General features: G+C 41.6%; 1 protein-coding gene and 1 long non-coding RNA gene across 2 annotated transcripts in view; one reads left to right on the top strand and one right to left on the bottom strand.

Annotated features, from left to right (window-relative positions):
- The window catches only part of NKD1 (NKD inhibitor of WNT signaling pathway 1), a 266,783-nt gene that overhangs the window by 171,413 nt on the left and 76,196 nt on the right, over positions 1–19,174 (bottom strand). The gene's annotated exons all lie outside the window — the stretch shown is intronic.
- LOC135575332 (uncharacterized) lies at positions 2,711–12,819 on the top strand. The gene is made up of 2 exons (XR_010465881.1): positions 2,711–9,033; positions 9,419–12,819. It is a non-coding gene; the product is annotated as an uncharacterized LOC135575332 (long non-coding RNA).

Below are 19,174 nucleotides of genomic sequence, written 5' to 3'. Positions count from 1 at the left end.
AGCTTCAACGACAATTCCTAAACACAGAAGTTAAGTATAGACTTGTGCTAGGACACAGACTTCACCAGCTTGATGTCCTGGTTTTGTTAAAAACAAGACTGGTTCTCTTTTAGTGATTTCTCTTTCAGCTCAGTTCTTTAGCTGGCTGTACTTCTCTGAGTTTTAGCTGCATATTTTTCCTCAGATGCTGCACTCGGTGCTGATAAGAGACCAAGGGAATGCTGAAGAAGCTCGTGTTTAGATCTATGACTATGGTAGCCAAGAAAGACTGATAAGTTTTTCCCGTTCCGTTGTGAGGGGGCGTGTTTGAGGAGGGTGGATGAACAGGTGACTAGAACTGACCAGCGGAAGTATTCCATCCCATAATCGCCATACCCCTATGTAAGAGGGCGATCACAGGGTCACGCTCTCTCGGCCCACGGCCGGCATCCAGAGGCCCCGTCTGTCTGTCTGTCTGTGATCCCCAGCCCTCAGGCCCCGCATCCTGCAGCCAGGCTCCGCTTTGCTGGGCAGTCCCGCCCGGGACTCCCGGGGCCGGAGCTGCAGCTGCTGGAGCCGCCAGCCCCGCAGCCCCAGCTCTGCTGCGCAGTGACGCAGCTCCGCACCCAGCGCCTGAGACCGGCTTGGTATGTTCTGTATATATATTCTCTATTTATTAGCAGCATTAGTAAAACCCTTTAAAACTCTGCAACCTGAAGTCTAAGTCTCTCTTCCTTTCCCCTTATCTTTCCAATCTAAAGGAAGGGGTGGTGGGAGGTAAAGGGGTAACAGGCAGCGTCTGCCACGGTTTATTGCCGCCTTGCCTTATACCTTGACACTTGATCACCGAACAGTGTTATTTCAGGACCTGTGTACCATAGGGCTCTCCTCTTTTTTTTGGTAGTATTTTTACATTATGACGACAGAGCAACTCACCAATAACAACTGGAGAGAAAGCCACAAATTTCCAAACTAGAACAATCTGAAGACGCTTGGAGTAAGATTTTTAGAGAAACAAAAGAGAAAAAGCAGTTTTTGCAGGAGAATGCACCTCTCCCCTTCTCCCGTGCGCCCCCTCCTCTGTCCCCACCAGCACCAGATGTTCCAGCAGCCACACACGAGCAAGCCTTCTATTCTGGGTAAGAAAAATCTCAATGGAATAGTTGGAAAACGTCAACTCCAGAAAATCGCATCACAACAGTAGAAGAGTCTAGAGGCTATTTTAGTCACAAACACATTCATCTCAAACAGTTCACGCGGAGGTAATCTATAAGCACAATTCATGAAGAAATCGTGTTTTCTCAGAATTAAGATCACTACAAAACTATCACAAAAAAAAACCCTGGTGGGGAAGCAATAGCTTATAAATTTCAGAAACAAGTGAAATGCTTTCACTCCGAGATAAAAGTGTTTCACCCTAATCCAGGAATGTTTTTCCAACATGCAAATGCTTTTCAGAAATGCAAATGTCATTTCCTCAAATGCCTGTAATGATAAACACTTAATGCTAAACAGATTTTTAAAAAATAAGATATTAACTCAAGATTAAGAGGAACACTAACTAGAATGGATTTAGACATTGACATCAAGATGAATAGTTAAAAATGGTTTTGTTTTAAAATAAGGTAAGTGTACTGGTGAAAGCACATTCATCGCACACCTGGGGGGAACGGCCGTTGGGCCAGAGTTTGCAATTCCTCCATCTGGTAGAGCTGAGTTTCCTCAAAAGGACACAGGGGATGCTTTATTGATTGATTTTGAAATAGAATCATAGAACCATAGACTAGTTTGAGTTGGAAGGGACCTTCAGTTTCATCCAATCCATCCCCTGCCATGAGCAGGGACATCTGCAACCAGATCTAGAATGAAGCACTTTGGATTGGAAATGTCCTGTGGCTTGTAATTCTAGAAAGCAAGTGAAGTTTGTAGAAGTCGAAGCACATATTACACACAGAATACTCACGGGAGAAAGAGGAGATCATGAACTTATTTCAGACGTCACTTGGCAGTGAGGTGCAAAGTCCTAACCAAGCGTTTTCATAGCGAGAAAAATATAGTGCAGTTTATATCAACCTGATTTGTCCAAAGTGCAAGAAGCTGCATGAGGGGCTGGCTCTGTCTGGAGCCGGAGGGGCTGTGAGCAGCACATTCCGGCACCGGAGCCTGGGGACCTTGTTTGGCTTTTTTTGCCCTTTTTTTCCTGCTTCACATGAAGAAAGACAAAGGAAAAAAGAAATTTGGGTGGTTTCAGCATGATGAAACAAAGCCACAAGACTTGTACATTCACAATGAACAGGTGTAGACATGACGTTGGCAACATTTCTTACACAGAACCAAACACATTTCACCGCAGTGGAGATAGAATTGAAATCTTTCCCTGGTCCAGCTGCGGTGCTGAGTTCAAGACAATTAGAAGTTCCCTGTTATAATTATTTTTAAATGGAATGCTATACAGAGAGATGGCACAGCTTTGTTCCTGTCAGACCCACAGCTCTATTGTGGACAACCTAATCCAGCTGGTAACCTATGTATATTCATAACATTTAGAACTGATCTCAACATAACGTTATTTAATTACAGAAGCGGTTCATAGGAGTTATCACAGTCAGGGCGACTGTTTCCCACGGGTGGGATGGGTGAAGATTCCTCACATCACAGGGTGCAAAGTTGCATCCGAGGTCACAGAGACTAAAGAGACAAAAGAAGACTCCCCGTGCAATGATAAAATACTTCAAGCTAGAAAAAGTTTGCAGGATTATGGAAATACATTCTTTCTGAATGCTTTCTTTCCCACTTCAAATCCCAGCCATCTTTAAAAGCAAGGTGACAGCTCTCATAAAAGAGATTTTTCTTCTTCTCCGCTGTGATTTGATTTAGATCTCCTCTCCAGTGACACCGAGCCTGCCAGCCTGTGTAAAGCCCGGAGATGCCTCCAGCAGGCAGTCCACTAATGACTCCGAGTTGCTGTAAGATACATACAGAGAGAAAGAAGAGAATTAAGCACCCATTTCATTGGCCCATCAGACAGGAGTCGCGAGCCCCACGGGGTCAGTGTGGCCACTCCACTGCCAACCACCTTCATTCCTAAAGCACAACATATGGAAACTGTAGGGGTGTTCTTGGGGATTTATTTGAATAGCTCATATTTGCAGTCTGCAGAGTTTGAAAAGTTTTTTCCTTTTAATAGGATGTTTCCTCTTTTCGGTATCAGTTGCAAAACTGCCTAAAGTCACAGTCACATGTCAAAATCCTGATGCCTGCAGTTAATGATTCTCGTTTTCATTCCAACAGTCTCATCCACTTAACGCCCTCATTGCTCGGCTACTGCTCCCGCATTCACACGTCTACGTCTCGTCAGCGTCCCATGGCTTTCAATGGAATAACTCTGTGGTCACACACATAGTGTAACACAACTACCATCTCCATTATACTACATGGACTTTACTCCTCCAGCAGCAGTAGAAGCAAAAAAACAGTTAAGCAATTTTTATTTCTTTCCTGTTATAGTTTTCCCCTTCAAAATACTTTACATGGGTTCATACCACATATAGCCGTGAACTTTTAAATAAAATAACCAAGTTAATAGACCTTTGCTTTAGCAGTAAGTCTGGAACTCTCACAGTATGGGCGCTTTGAGGAAAATACTATCGTGAGATTCAGCGGAGTAGGAAAGTCATCATTAAATTAGGTCACCTGTGCCAAAGCAACACATTATTACTTTATGGGAGATGTTTGTGATGGAGGCTGAGGTGTTGACTCAACAGGCCTAACAGAGCTTGACCTGCATGTGGTGGTGCTGCATACAGCCAACAAACCGAAATGTCATCCTGCAGTTCCCACACTAACTGCTTCCTAGAGACGACTGTGTTGGTAAAATGCTGATGACTAGTTAATATATTCATTATTATATTTAATAATGGTAAGTTAGGAACTTGGAGACTTAACTGAGACTAAGACCCTATTGCAGTAGGTGCATTAGAGACATCTTGGAACCAGCAGCCCGGTCTAGTCTAACCCAGTTTACATAATAGACAGAGATGGCAAATTAAATTCCATCCTTTTGCCCAGGTTCACACAGTTGAAACACACAGTTCAGATGGGCAAAGGGGCCACCACAATGGAACAGGACCAAAAACTGTCCTGTAAATACTTACGCACACTCTTGGGAATTAACGTAACTTCACACTTCAAGCCACTTCAAGGATTTTAATGATGGCACAAATCAGTTTCTCCCAGGTGTTAGAGTAGTTAAGCACAAAATTTACTTCCTTTGCTATGAGCAAAACCAGCGTTCAGCACTCCTTGCAGCAGGAAGCGGAGAAGTGGATTAAAATGGTCTTCGTTTTGTTAAAGGATGCACGAACTCTTCTTTAGGGACTAAGGATCTTTCTGGCCACCAGGACTATCTGTACCTGGAAGAAAGTCTGTTGGTTTTTTATGTTAATTGTTGTTATATATAGTTATAACCAAGAAAAAGGACATCCAAAGCCAGAATCAAGAGCATTTGTTTCTTATAGACGTCCTTGAGTTGTACGATATAGAATAAGGAGCTAGCAAACAATACAATGCCTTAGTCATGGGTGTAGATCATAGTCTGGAGAGCAGAAAGGAATTCATTCCTTTTCTCCTAAAAATATACCTAAATCTACCTTACTCTATGGAAAGAGAGTGCTGTAACCATACTCCACAAGGAAAACGAATCTTCACATCACTCAGATAAAGCGGTTTCCATACCATACTTTGAGATACATAGAAACATGGCCCCAGGAGATTAGAAATGTAGAGCAGATGAGATGGCTACCGAGCAGAGCCAGGGGATGTACAGAAGAATCAAATTAAGTTTGCATATTCATTTCCCGATTTCACAATTTCAGAAACATTTTTAACACAAAAGTGAATGCATAGGTGTGTACAAAAGATTAGTAAATTCTGGAAGGTTGTGGACATTTTCATTAGTTTAGGTTAGTCTCATAGGTCACCTAGAAGAGACAAAACTAACGAACAAAACCAGAGGGAGGAGCCTGAAGCCTTTGTCTCCACTTGCAAGTTCCCATCAAAAGTGTACAGAGCAACATTTCTTATCCCAGAAGGCATCTCAAAGGGGCTGCAGACAAACACAGAAGAGCCGAAAGAGCAAGGAGGGGACACAAGTGGCACCAGCTGAAGAAGGAAGAAAGAAGAAATATTAAATCCTCAATACACTTTTATGGGCCTGCTTTCCTTTTCACAAGAAAAGGCATTTTTTCACAGCGAGAGGTTTAAAGAATTCTTTCAGAAATTCCACACGGTCCTAAGGAGACTGTTCCCCTTAAAACTCTGAAAGGCTATTTTTCATTTTCCTTTAGCTATTTCCATTTTTATCATTCCACTTTATGGCTAGAAATATGTACTTGGCAGGATTTGCCAACTCTTACAAACACTGAACCTGGGGACCACCTTGTCCTCTACAACTGACAGACTAACCAAGGGCCACTGAACGTCCACCAGCGAAGGACGGTGTGAGATCTAAAGTGAAACCTCACGTAATTCAAGTTAACTACAAAGATACACTGTGTGTATTAATGCTACCCCTTCAAGAAGCATTGCTGTCATATGCTCCCTGATGTCCAGTGGTAAGAACTGATTTAATAAATCTGATACCTTCACATCTTCCCCTCCATTCAGATGTTCCGCATGCCACAGGAGAGGCTGCTACTTTCAGAGTTGTTTTAAAAGGCTGACTTTTCCTTTTTCTTAATGTGCCATCTTCTCACTCACTCAGCCTTCATTTAGCTGTGAGATCTTAGAGGCATCAGACCCACACTAAAGAGAAAAATTAAGTCCCAGTATCTGATCTACCCATTGAGAAGAAGAAAAGGAAGATTATAAAAGGGATGTCGTGGAGTAGAAGAACAAGTTAATTATTTTGTTTTACCACATTTTTATACTATCTCCACATCTGAAGAAAAATCTCTTCCATCTATTTGGAGTCTTCCTGATGCTCTCAGAATGAAATCTGTCATGGAACAGAGCAATTATTCACCACTTTGATCTCCTTTCTCCTTAACTGAGAACTGAAGAAAGATTTCAGTACTGACATGATCTTCGATGGGCCTTGTCCAAAGCTCCTGGCCCTTGCACTGGGGAACAGGGCTGCAAACTTCCTATATATCTACAGTATAAATCACACCGAGAAGTTCCTGTTCAACAAGGAAAATGATCATATAATTCAAATCTTTCCCAGACATTTTCAGTTTGAGCACTTTTACTATTTGGCATTACTTTTCTTGGGCGTTCTCAGCTTTAAAGTAGCGTTTGGCAGCACTTCTTTGTATTAAAGTTCTATTGGTACCTAATGAGAAGTCTTGATCTATTATAATAGTGAAATAAGAAATGTTGACACACACCTGGGAAAGAAGAAGCGTGGAAAAATAATTCCTGGATTACTCTTGGAAACTTTCAGCACTATGTAAAAGGAGAGAAGAAAGAGGAGTGATGCCTGGTTTGAGAAATGGCCTTCTATCCAGAATTGTGAGATGGGTAAGAGCTAAAGAATGTGCTGACAAGCAAATGTAGAGAAAAAATTGAGTTTGTGTAGCATTCTGAAGAGTTATACTACAGCTTAAGCTTAAACTTGGGAACTGTTCATTATTTCTAGAAGTGTAGTAAGGATCAGGCACAGATGAATACGATACAAGATCCATTTAAGAGACATTATCATATCTATCTAATCTACGGGGCATTAAAAAAACACCTCTTTACCTCTCAGACACAGTAAATAACCTTCATGTACTCCTGACGTGAAGTCACCAGATGGGTCATAATGGAACCAGTACCTTCCACCTCTGTAGGCGAGCAAACGGCCTCCTTTCAAGCTGAACTCTCCAGAAAGAAGAGAATTGAATTACCTGAGTGCTGATCCACTTCAAAGGATGTTCTTTATCAGAGGCGTAATCAGATTCTGCTGCTTTGATCAAGAGAATCTATGAACCTGCTCACTCGATCACAAGCGCTGCTATTTGCCACAAACAGATAACTAATCCATTACAGGACATACATCTGCTCTGAGTGACGTTCCTGATGGGAGAGGAGGAACGCAGAATGCAGAATTCCCCTCAGGAAAGCAGACCAAGGGAATTCCAATGAGACAGAGGGAAGATGCTCAAGATCGAACAGGAGCAACTGCTGGTCCATCTCACTTGCCACGCACAGACCTGTGTTTTCAAAGCTTCTGTCGCCTTTCTTCAAAGGGCCAGGATCTTCTAGGCATTTCTCAGACACCTATGTGAAGTGGATGCATCGCTTCTTCATGGTTCCAGGGCTGCCATAATTAGTATTCTACCTTTTCAGTAAGAAACGTACAAACGGATTGAGGAATGAACAGAAAATATTCTAGAAACTCTATTTTCAGACTATTCTTTCAATCTCTGCTAAATTTTTGCAAGCTGGCACAGGTCTTATCCCAGGTAAACTTACTTAAAACTCAGGCAAATCCTCCTATTTTGTGGAGGGAATGAGAGAGGTAACGTAAAAAGGGATTTGACTGTAATAAAGGATATGGATAACAGAGTGAATTTTCTTGTTTGCTCTCTTTTAAAACACATACAAGAGTAAAGTGAATTTAAAAGAAAAGGCATAAATATAAAACACATTCATGAAATTTTTAAAAAACAGTTATTAAACTTCTGGAGCTCATGGCAAAATGACAAATTTGAGTCTGAAACATGAATGAGAATTAAAAAGGAATTAGATATTTACAAGAACATCATTACAAAGTAAGCAGGTTAAGTTGTTATTAGAAGGGATCCAAGTCCTCATCAGCCTATTTCTAAGCCAACCATGATTCCAGAAAGGGTTACCGGACACTTTTCCCTGTAGGAACAGGTTATTCTGCAAGGCCCAGCCCTGCTCCATCAACACCAACCAGCTCCCCATTGAGGTCAAAGAGCAGGATCACGTCACCAGGTTCTTTCTTGCACAACCCTGTGCTGCCTCTGACACTAAATGTGATTGATGGCATGTTTGATTCTCTATGCCAATTTTTGTATCGTATTGTGGAATGAACCACACTGCTGCTAAAATCAACCTCCATTTCCATCTATATCACAGCAATTGTTTCTCTCATTGGCAAGCCACACGAGCCTTGTTTTCTCTTTATCAGCATGAGGCCTCATTCTCACAAATACAATACAACGTCCAAGAGATGTAATTTCTACACAACCTGCCTTAACTCCTTCCACAAGCAAGCCACACATTTTACAGTCAAGATATTGCCGGCAAGAAATGAGAACTAGCCTGAATATTTAAAGATCCAGCGTAATAGTTCACATGACTCATAGTACTAGGCTGTAGTCACAAGAAAATTCAACTGTAATAATTACATCCATGTGCTAAGCGCTCTCACTATCGTATTATATGAGCATCTTTAACATTCAGGCATACAGGAAATCTTTGTCATTAACTAAATCTGAGTAATTAAATACATCCTAGTTGAAAAAGTGCCTTACATCTCCTGACTGAGTTCTGCCCAGACACACAAATGCCCTCCTCCCACTTACGAGTAGTGTGATTCACAAGAGAAAACATACGTATAAAACCCCACAACTAAAACCACACACAACTTACAAGTGCTTTTCTTCTAATTCTAAAACGGACTTGAGGCTGAAGTAGGAAAGAACCTGAGGAGAAAGTTCTGAGAGCTAACGAGTACCAAAATAAAGGACTGCAAAGAAGCCATCTTCGTAGCCTTCTCTACTGTAAACAATTCAAAAATCTAAATGTTTGTCTCTTCAAAACTTCATAGTTACCTATATCCGTTTAAAATGAAAGTAGCTTTTTTTTTTTTTTCATTAAACTCAGCTGAATTAGGTCAAACTTTAAGTTCATATTTCATCATCACTTGGCCTTTGCGTAATGGCCAGTCATGAGCGGAGTTTCTCCACCGCAAGCAGGACAAGAGCAGAGATGAAGGCAGCCCTTGGAACACCATCTCCTCCCCTTCTGCCTCGAATCGTCAGCGTAAGATGGACAAATAACGTGCCTGAGGTCCTGCCGACCCTTTGCTGCATCACTCAGGTGAGAACCTCAGCTAAATCTGAGAACGTCCCGCTGTGAGCGGCTGCAGATCTGGGGAGGGGGGTGGCCACAAACCTCAGTTACGGTGGCCAAAATTCAGTGCCAAGAACTGTCCCCGGCTTTCAAAACCCTCCAGAGATGCACACACACCTCCTGCTCTTTCTCACATCTTGAATCTAAGTGAAGTTGTTTATTTTATTACCTTTTCTTTCCAAGATGAAGGAAATCTCCAGTCAACAACCAGAATTAACAACATTAAAAGAAAGGGGGGGGGAAAGCACAAGTCATTTGAATTCAGTTTTTATGCAGCATAGGCTGAACTTAAAAGTGCTAGCAGTGCACTGAATGAATTGTAAGATTTGTTTTTATCTTTCTTATTGAACAGATTCCCGCAGTTTACTTTTTTGAGCATCTTACTGCATCTTTGGATCAGCCAACAAAGAAATGCCTTTTGGACACAGCATGTGGTCAAATGAAGATTCTGTTCAAAGTGACATGAAATCAGAAATATTGGCTATATAACAGATATTGTCTTTTTCTATACCTCTGTTCTTCATTGTCAGTAGTCGCCATAACTGAAGAGACACACTCACAAAGAAGTAAGAAATGTTCAAAGTGGGCAACAGATGCTTTATTAGAAGGCAAACCTTTCCCTTTTCTCTGTTCATTTTATCCTAACACCAGCAGGTTTCTAAGGGGGAGAAAAAGCACCTTTGAAGCTTTTTTTTTTCCCCTTCAAACTGCTGTATTTTTTTAAAAAGGTCCTAATTTCAAATGCTTTAGTGAAGTCTGACTTAGTGCTCCTGTGCTACAAAATATTTCATGCTTTAATAGTAGGATCACTACCAGTTCTCCTTTATATTGGCATTTTTTCCTGGTTATTAATTGGACAGACAAGTCCCAGTTATTGGTAGATGCGGAATTCCTCTCCTCCACGACCCAAACGTCGCTCCTTTTGGGTGGATCTTGGACTTGAGCAGCCTGGGAACACTTCACGGGTTTGTTCCACTGTCCTGTATGAAAACAGCTTCTGCCTCCACACGCCTATGAAATTTCTGATGTTAACACCTCAAAATACTCACTATATTAGCGTGTACTCAGGCCAACCTCTTAACTGAATTCAGCTGGAGTTCTGCTCCACCACCAAACATGGAATTGGATCCAAAGAAAAGCAGCTGAACTGGGTAAACCTTGTTCCACCAAACCCATCTGTACCCACCTTGGCGTTGCAAATGCCAACCTCACGTCACCAAAAAACAGCGTCCCTGGAGCCCTGTTGCACACACACATTTCTTCACACTGCGTTGAAACTTGGAGTTGCTCAGGGTAATTATAACATGGGGAAAACAAATAGCAGGACCAGCGCGTTCTTGTATTCCATGTCAATGAACAGGGAATAGGCATAAACAGGGCTTAATGCCTATTTATGAGCCTACGGAGGAGCCCCGAGGATGGGGTGTACGGCAGCGTTGTGTATATGCTCTCCATGGAAGCACAGAAATTGCCGTTCAACATGCAAGTTTTGTTTACACCAGCAAAAGTATCAAAGTAGCAGTTGACTAACCAGGACCCAGAGCCATGAAAAAAGATGAGCTGTTCGGAAAAGACCGCAGGGACAATCACTAGAATATCATTTTGTGCAGCACATCCCATTTGATATCACTACAACTGCATTGCGAATGAACACTTTAATTAATTAACACCCATTCGAGTTACACGTCCTATTCGATTGCCGATCCGCAACTCAACCTCCGAAGAGCTCAATACATCTGAGAACATGGAAATGGGGACACCAGAAGCAGATTGGCTCTGTTCTGAGGTGACCGGGCTACCTGGGGGAGCCAGAAGCAACAAGAAACCAGTCTGAGAAACCAGTGAGGGAAGTGGACAAAGCAACTCGCGGTGATTTTTTTAAGAACACATTTATCAGGGATCATTTTTTTCTGTATTGTACTTAACATCCCTGTGCCTCCCGAAAACAACAAGGCAAAGCTTTAAGGAGAAACTTCTCCCTGCAGAAGAACCAACTAAGCAGTGGTAACCCGGAGGAATCTGCACAACCATGAGGCTCAGCAAACCCGGGATCAACCGATGAACTTGCAGACTGTTCTGAGTCTTCTAACTTTAAGTAGAGGCACTAATGTAACAACACCCGTCCAGCACAGTCGTCTTATTGCCCACAAGCTGCATTTCTTTTCAGCAAGGAGTGACAACTTAAAAACCAGAACATACAAAATGTAGAATGAATGTTTTCACCTGACCATGGTCATTATTACATTTTTCCATGGATATATTTGTAACACTGAAGTATCCGTCTCAGAGGAGAAGAATTTCTGTTTTATTCTATTTTTTTACGCTCATGAGAAATTAAGATATCAGTCTTCATTGCTGTTTATTCATATTTTGTGTTTTAAGCTTTGCACAAATAGATCAGAAGTAATACAGCAACGCAACAATTCTAACCAATAGCATGAAAGAAAGTAAATTATCTACAGAATGAGACCATACATTTGACTATTGAAAATATGTATTGAAAGGTATCTTTCTGAAGAAAGTGAATGAACTTAGAAAATTAAAATCAGTATTACAAGAGGAGGACAAAAATGTGAAGGAAGATCAGGAGAGTGCATTACACTACCTGTTCTTATTGGAATATTCAAAGCAGATGTGACAAAGCACATTAGGAGCTGTTGTCAGCTCGGCGGCCACTGCTGCTACCCCAGATATTGGCACAAAATCAACTTTGGCAACCATTGATAAGCGAGAGCTGGGGAGGAAGAGGAGGATGTAACATCGGGCAGTGAAACACGGTGCAACCGCTGGGCTGCTCCCCCTGATAGTTCAATAATTCCTCCTGCTGGAGAGGAAATAACATGAATTCCGTTTGGAAAGCAGGTCTCGAGTGGCAACAAAGAAAGCAACGGTCAAGCTGCAAGATAAATATGCAGCAAGTGGAAAAAGTGATTTAGCTGCACTTTGAAAAAAAAATCCATTAGGGCAAATAAATTAAATCCTTGACCTATTAAATGGAATGGGATTTTATTTTTAAATCAGAAAGGCCAGCATTTGCCTAGACTATTATTATTTATTCACATAGAAGATGCCACAAAGTGTCTAATACAGGGAAGGGATTGGGACTTTATGTTAAATTCCACCTATGAGCATTCTGCCTCCTGAATTTCTGTGCTTCGGTATTGAGCGAGTTTCCCAACGGCACAAACAGGGCAAGAATTTACTCAGACAATAGAACCGTTCGCTTCAGGGTTTGTCTGTACAATTTAAAGGTTTCCATTCTCATGTCTAAACGCATGAGCAAAACCCACTTGCATTTATATTATATTTTATTCTAGTAGCTGCCCTATCCGGATTGCACTGAGTTGGACCTGAATGCTGAGGTTTGGATGCACCCAAGTAGTGAAACGGGGCATTTGAAGAGGACAGAGATGTTCCCGTGTGCCATCCACCGCCGAGAACCAGCTTTTACTCAGCCCCGTGTCTCCGATCCTGAGAGACGGGCCCTTGCGCTGACGTGATCGCCACCGGTATCAAACAGCCCCAACAGAAAAGAACATCTCTCATGTAAATCCCTGCAGAAAACCAACAGAAAGGCCCAAGAAGGTTAAAGGCTACAGCTTCTAGAGCTCTTGTTCATACCAAAGAAAAAAAGGAAACAGCGTTCAAAAGTTTTATTCTTAGGCCGTTTTCAACAATTCCCTTTAAAAAAAATCCTACTTTTACCTTATTCAGAAAGTTCACAAATAAAGACTTGCTTTTTCTCTCTCTGTATCCATGTGTGTCTGAGATTGACAGAAATGGTGTAAATCTTTCACTTGTTCTGTATGTACATACAGCAAATACCATCTGAAGAGTCAAGGGGGCCATCTAAGGTCTTTTACGTTCCAGATTTCGACCCTTCCCTGACACCCCTTCTCAATTAGATTCTCACTTCAAGTATAAGAATAATTGTTATAAGACACTCAGCACTGGCCACCATTAGAATGTTTAAACATATAACACAGACACTTGGGTGCATGTATATCACACTTGTGTTGTATAGACCTCTCCACATGAATACACATAAACACTTCATCAAATAGTTGGGACACCTCTTCTGTACCTGAAGACGTATGTATAAGTGTATATCTACACAGTGTATAAGTGAATAAGATATATAAGTGTATACCTACACGGGGCCGTATTTTATTTAGTTGGATCCTGAATTTTCTTCCATGGGTTGCTGCTCTGAGATTAAATATTTCAGGTATCTCAAGAAGAATGACAAACATACTTTCCGAGAACAGCCATGGCGAAGATGCTCGATTTCGTGGATTCTCCTTTTTCTGATATTATTGGCACTTCAAAATCCTCGCTACTGTCAGGGCCCTTTGATCTCCCCAACTTGGCGCCACAAGATTTGTCCTCTCTATGTTGTGAGAACTTAAAAAGGACTGTTGAAGGAGGGCAGCCTCTGTGTAATTGCACATTAGCCATACTTACAATGATTATGGCTTTCTTGACATCAGAATGATGGGTTATTAGCAGTATTTTAAGGTTTCTAGGCTGGGAAAATTGCAGTTCCTCTCTGGATGGCAATAACAGTTGAATCTACAGTGAAAACAAGGAAAAGGTGGGTTCAGTATGGCATTATTGAAATCAAGACTGTTCCTTATGGGATTCCTGCGATGGTTAGACACTGTTCCTTAAGGGATTCCTGCAATGGCTAGATGCTCTTCCTTATGGGATTCCTGCAATGGCTAGATGCTCTTCCTTATGGGATTCCTGCAATGGTCAAATGCTGTTCCTTATGGGATTCCTGCAATGGTCAAATGCTGTTCCTTATGGGATTCCTGCGATGGTCAAATGCTGTTCCTTATGGGATTCCTGCGATGCTAAGAGCTCACTCCCTCCCTTCTCCACGCTGCACGTTCTTTTGGGGTTGCACCAACACTGAGTCTTTCCTTCCTGAGCGCCCAGTGCCAGGAACACGCCAGAAATCACAACACAAATCTTCCCCAGGAAATGCTAAAATGCTATACTCAAAGGCAAAAAGCACACAACCACAAACACCTTCCAAACCAGTACTTCTCAATATTAACCCATGCTAATATGTATGAATATGCATAACCATTTTTTAAAACGCAACACTTGTGCTGACTAACCCCACAAAAGCATAGCTTTTTAGAGTGGCATATATAGGATACTGTGATCCCTGACAACTGAAATTCTCTGAGGTGATTTCTGCAGAACGTCTTGGCTAAGACACGCACACGGCTGGTACAAGATGTGTTACCCTGGTAGCACACACCTGCTCTCGGTGCTCCAAACGCCGGCATCTGCCCCAGCTCTGTGCACAAAGACAAACCAAATCGTTCCAATTACACACAATTTCCAGCTGTTAGCTACTATATACACAGACAATTTCACTCTGCCATGTTTGCAAAATTTAAAGAAGTTTCCATTTCTTTGTAGTACTATACTAAATATTTTTCTTCTCTTTCCAAACCCGGGTATTCTTCAGTGATTGATTTGTGGTTGAGCTGAATTAGAAGGAATCAGAACTCAAAAAAGATCAGGATCAACTGCCGGATGAGTTTGTCCCTGTTCTCTTGAATGTAACTTAGAGAGGAACATTTGATCGCTACCAAATTTCTAAAGGGAATACCACTTCAATGTTCAGACTAATGAGACTAGTTTAATCTCATCCCTATAAACAAATCAGCTTAAGCCTAATGAAATCTTATTTTTGTAAATTAATGCACAAAGGAAACAGTTCAGTGTAAACAGACTTGTAGTATACATTGTTTAGAGACTATTGACTTTCAAATTAGCCTGCTTTTCAAACATTTCACGTCAAAAATATAGTCAAAATGCAAATGTAGCATAAACGGCTCTATAATAAATGCTCATTCAACATTTATTCTTTCTCAAATCATCTTTTAAAGCTCTTTCATGCTAATGTCTAGAAGATTTGACATTAGAAAAATTGCTTTGACATGCTAAGGGTCTCCAAGATTAACAAAAAGAGAAAGAACAAGATAAAGCTTTCAAAAGACCTATTTCAGAGGAATTATTACTTCCTTTGAAAGTCTTCCAAGGTTGCCGTGCATTTAAGCTTGTTGGCATACATGTAAATGAAGGACTACAAAAGTATTCCACTAAATACAACCTGAATTAAACCTTCAGGCTCATGTTGAGGAATGAGGATAAAGGCCAGACCTTAGGCTGGCAACAACTCATTTCAAATGAGTTCTTTATTCGAGGACATCAGTAAGGAAAATTATTAAAAAAGAAAATATATATATATACGAGAAATTATAAATGTAATTCCCACATAAAATGGCTCGGACTGATGGACCCTTCCGATTGAGCAACCAGCATTCTGAAGGGATATATTAATGTATTATGAGCCTTGATGTACAACAGAAACGCTCTCAACTGTTAACTTACCCTCCTCACATAAAAGCCTCCCACTCTTCCACCACAACGGCTGCTGCCCATAATAACCGAAAGACAATGGGGATGTGGTTATCGTGAAAAAAATCATTTTGGCTTGTAATCCTTAAGATGTGATTCCAAGGGAACGTGACTAATGCCATTCCAGTTACAACTTTCTCTCCAAGGTTCGTTGGGAAAACATCACAGAGCAGAAAGTCCATTAACTGCAGAGGTTTGTATTTGCCCAACTGTAAAATAAAACCATCAACCCAATTCTACCATGTCTTTCCAGGCAGAACTATTCAAGAATTTTACATTAAGAACAGACTGTAGGACTAATGACAAGGCCAGATTTCTCTCATTTGGAACAGACCATAAACATCCGTGACCACAACTATGATCACAAAAACTCTCCCTTAGCTGCCATGTAGCCCAATAGACACCAAAGTCTAGAGACAGCTATTTTTACTGTAAAATATTCAGGGTGTCTAATGTAAGAGCAGGAATCAGAAATCTGAAATTATACTCTCGTCTCCTAATTTCTATTCTTCATCTGCCACAGGCTTACTACATGGCTATTGTGCACCCTCCTCTGCCTTACCACAACATTGTAATAAAACAAACATACTCATCTATCCTAAAGAAATTAGATTAAATAATTAAATTAAATAATTAATGCGTCAGAAATGTTTGGAAATACTGACGTTAATGCAGTTGCAAAACCCAACACACTACCGACGGGGTTGCTGTTTAAGAACCCCCCAGTTCGTGACCTTCTCGTCCATAACCTCGCAGCAGCTGCCTGATGCATTTCCAGTTCCTCGTAATGAAGGTTTCACGGCCCCGCTTTTAACACCGCTCTGTTTTTTTAAAAGGCAAATTCAGTTTACAATCGCTGGTGCTCGCAAAGCGCCGCGGGGCTCACATCTCAGCTTGACTCAGCTGCCGATGCTCTTCACCTGGCACACACACCCCAGCCTGCTCCTGCCAAGAGCTGCCGGCACAGCCACGGATCAGACTCACAGCCCTGCCAGGTGTCTGGTCCTACCAGACAAGCCAATTCCTACGTGATGCCTCCACTAAACGCTACACCACATTAACAGGTACACGTGCACCTGCGTTGCAGTTTGCGCTTCCATAGTGTTGATGGCAGATCAGAAGCGTGGCCTCAAAGGAACCACATCACAGCAACGGAGGCTGGAAGAGATGGTGCTGCAAGATAGCCTGCCCAGGAGCACAACGTTCTCTAAACAGGCTGCTTTGAAAAATAGCTTATTAGCATCCTAAATTTACATGAGCGTTGGTAAGAATATTAGATCGACAACACACGGCAGGATATTTAATGATGTATCTCCAGGAAAATATGATTTAAGAGGAAGAAATTCATACATTTCCTTTTTCTGAAGTGTCTCCAAAGTATGAGCCACTCTCGTGTGCCACTTTCCTTCGTCAATCACCTGCAAACTCTCCACTTAGCACCTGGACTTTCTACAGCTGCACACTCATAACCTCACTATATACCGGCCAGTGTGAAATCTGAGGTTGGGCAGTGTTTTGAGGGGGCTGTCTCTCTATTCACAAATACAGTTACGTGAGTAAGCTCATTTATTGCTACAGTAAGTGCTAGATGAACTTAAGCTCGTGCCGTTTCCTACCAGTACAATCAGAAACAGCAAAAGCTGGGCAGGCATGAGGTCAAGGAGCAGCTAAGAGATCTCAGTGCACGTATCTAATTCATGTGCCCAATTGAAAAAAAATAAATAAATAAATTAAAAAATTTATGCCTCCACTGTCAAAATGTAACTCAAACTTTGAAAAATATGACCATAGAAAGCGTTATTATAGCTTAAAAATGGAATAATTCTTCACTACAAAGTGTGTTCATACCATCTTGCAGGCACCTTAAAAACAGGCAGGCACAGTCATATGCAATCAACACAAAGAGAACAAAAATTCTGCCTCATTTCAGCCTTACACTTTTTTAATTCCCCCCAGAAATATCACTTGATATAATTAGGGAATTGTAGATGCAACTCTATAGATTCCTTTTCCGTAGCTCACTTTCTCCCAAGGGGAGGGAGGAAAGGTTCCCGAGATGATCGTGAGGCTGACAGCGTTTGCTTTGGTTGCACTCGTATTCCACCTGAACACTGAAAAAATGAAGCTCTTTGATGCCGCCTTCCATTCATCTGCCTGTAACACAACACGTCGGGAGCAAAACAGCTTCTAAGCAGCCAGTTTCCTATCCTAGTAGTTCACCTGAGACTTTGCCAAGCAGAGAATTAAAAGAGATCATCTCCATAAAAATCTGCTTTGGATGGTAACTTTGATGGGCCCTATAAATTTTGTAATAGCCATTTTTATTAAAACGTGTCTTTCTTATTCCTGAGATCTCATGTATAGTGATAAAATTACAAGGAAGAGCTTTAGAATACATCACTTTACGCTACTCACTCACCACACAGATGTGGAAACAACTTTTGCTGATAAAAATGATCATATATTATTATGATATAAATAACAGTAGCTGACCGATGCACAACACGCAGAGTGGACCAGGCCTGGAAAAGGCAACCAAATGCAGTGCAATTAAAACGTTCTGCAATCCACCAGCTGGATGACAAGGATTCCAACACAGTTACTGCTGCTCAGGTGTGAGCCCCATGGAGTATAAATGGAAAAAAAAAAGGGAGGGGGGATCCTCCTGCTTTTTCTGTTGTGTGATCTCCTCCCACCCTGCACTCCCTTTGCCAGGCTGGTTTTCCAGAACCCCCCAGTAGAAAAACTGTCCTTTTTCACTTGCTTAATCTGGTCCTTCTGTTGTTTTTTTAGGAGCACTCAGGAGCGTCCACACCAGGTCCCAGCAGCTCAGGGTTGTTCACTCAGAGTTCATCCAGCTCTCGGGAAACTGCAGCTTTGCTTTTGGTCTTATTTGCCTTTATACTTCTCCAAAAGTCCTGCACTAAATATTTTGGTCCAAGATGAAAATACAAGGACAGAAGCTGAACCTTGCTATCAAACTGGAGTTTGCAGCTTGACACAGAGGTATGTACAGCTCAAGAAGACTTTATGAACCGTACATAGTTAGACACCAGAAGATATCGAAGTTTAAATTAACCCTGGCCATGACTCTTGCTGCACCATTCCAATCTAGTGCTTTTTTCTGCAACTACCATAAAAAGAAGCAATGCAACAGGCATATTTTATATGCTACCAACATAATTAATGCCATTGTCACGAGTCATTCTCCTCTCAACTCCAGCGCATTATGTTTCTGGGCTCAGCTCCTGTGCCAAACCCTCTGTGCTGGCCTCTCGGGACCCAGGTGTTCCTAATTACATTTCCACATGCCCACAAATTCTTGTGGCTGTTGTAGGTCATCAGAAGGCACTTTTTCCACACATGTAGCTGTGTTATTCTTTCCTAAATCAAACAACCCACCAGAGATCTGGTATGGTCAGCTATCCTTCACGTGCCCCAGAAAATCAGCCTCGGAAATCAGCGCGTTAGAAGAGCGCCCGAATTGTAAGGATTGCGACCCTTGCAGGAATGCGACAGCCCTTGCTTATCTCAGGCCAAATTACAATGAGAGCAAATACAGTATTTATTTAGAAACATTACAACCATTCACAATGCGGTCACATCACCACTATACAACTAGTAAGATGCACTGAAGAAAGGAAAGAAAAGAAAGCTTAATGAAAAC

Source organism: Columba livia, chromosome 13 (assembly GCF_036013475.1).
Source record: "Columba livia isolate bColLiv1 breed racing homer chromosome 13, bColLiv1.pat.W.v2, whole genome shotgun sequence".
In the NCBI taxonomy this organism is placed as follows: Eukaryota; Metazoa; Chordata; class Aves; order Columbiformes; family Columbidae; genus Columba; species Columba livia.
The sequence above is the reverse complement of the archived record's forward strand: the minus strand, read 5'-3'. Positions and strand labels throughout refer to the sequence as shown.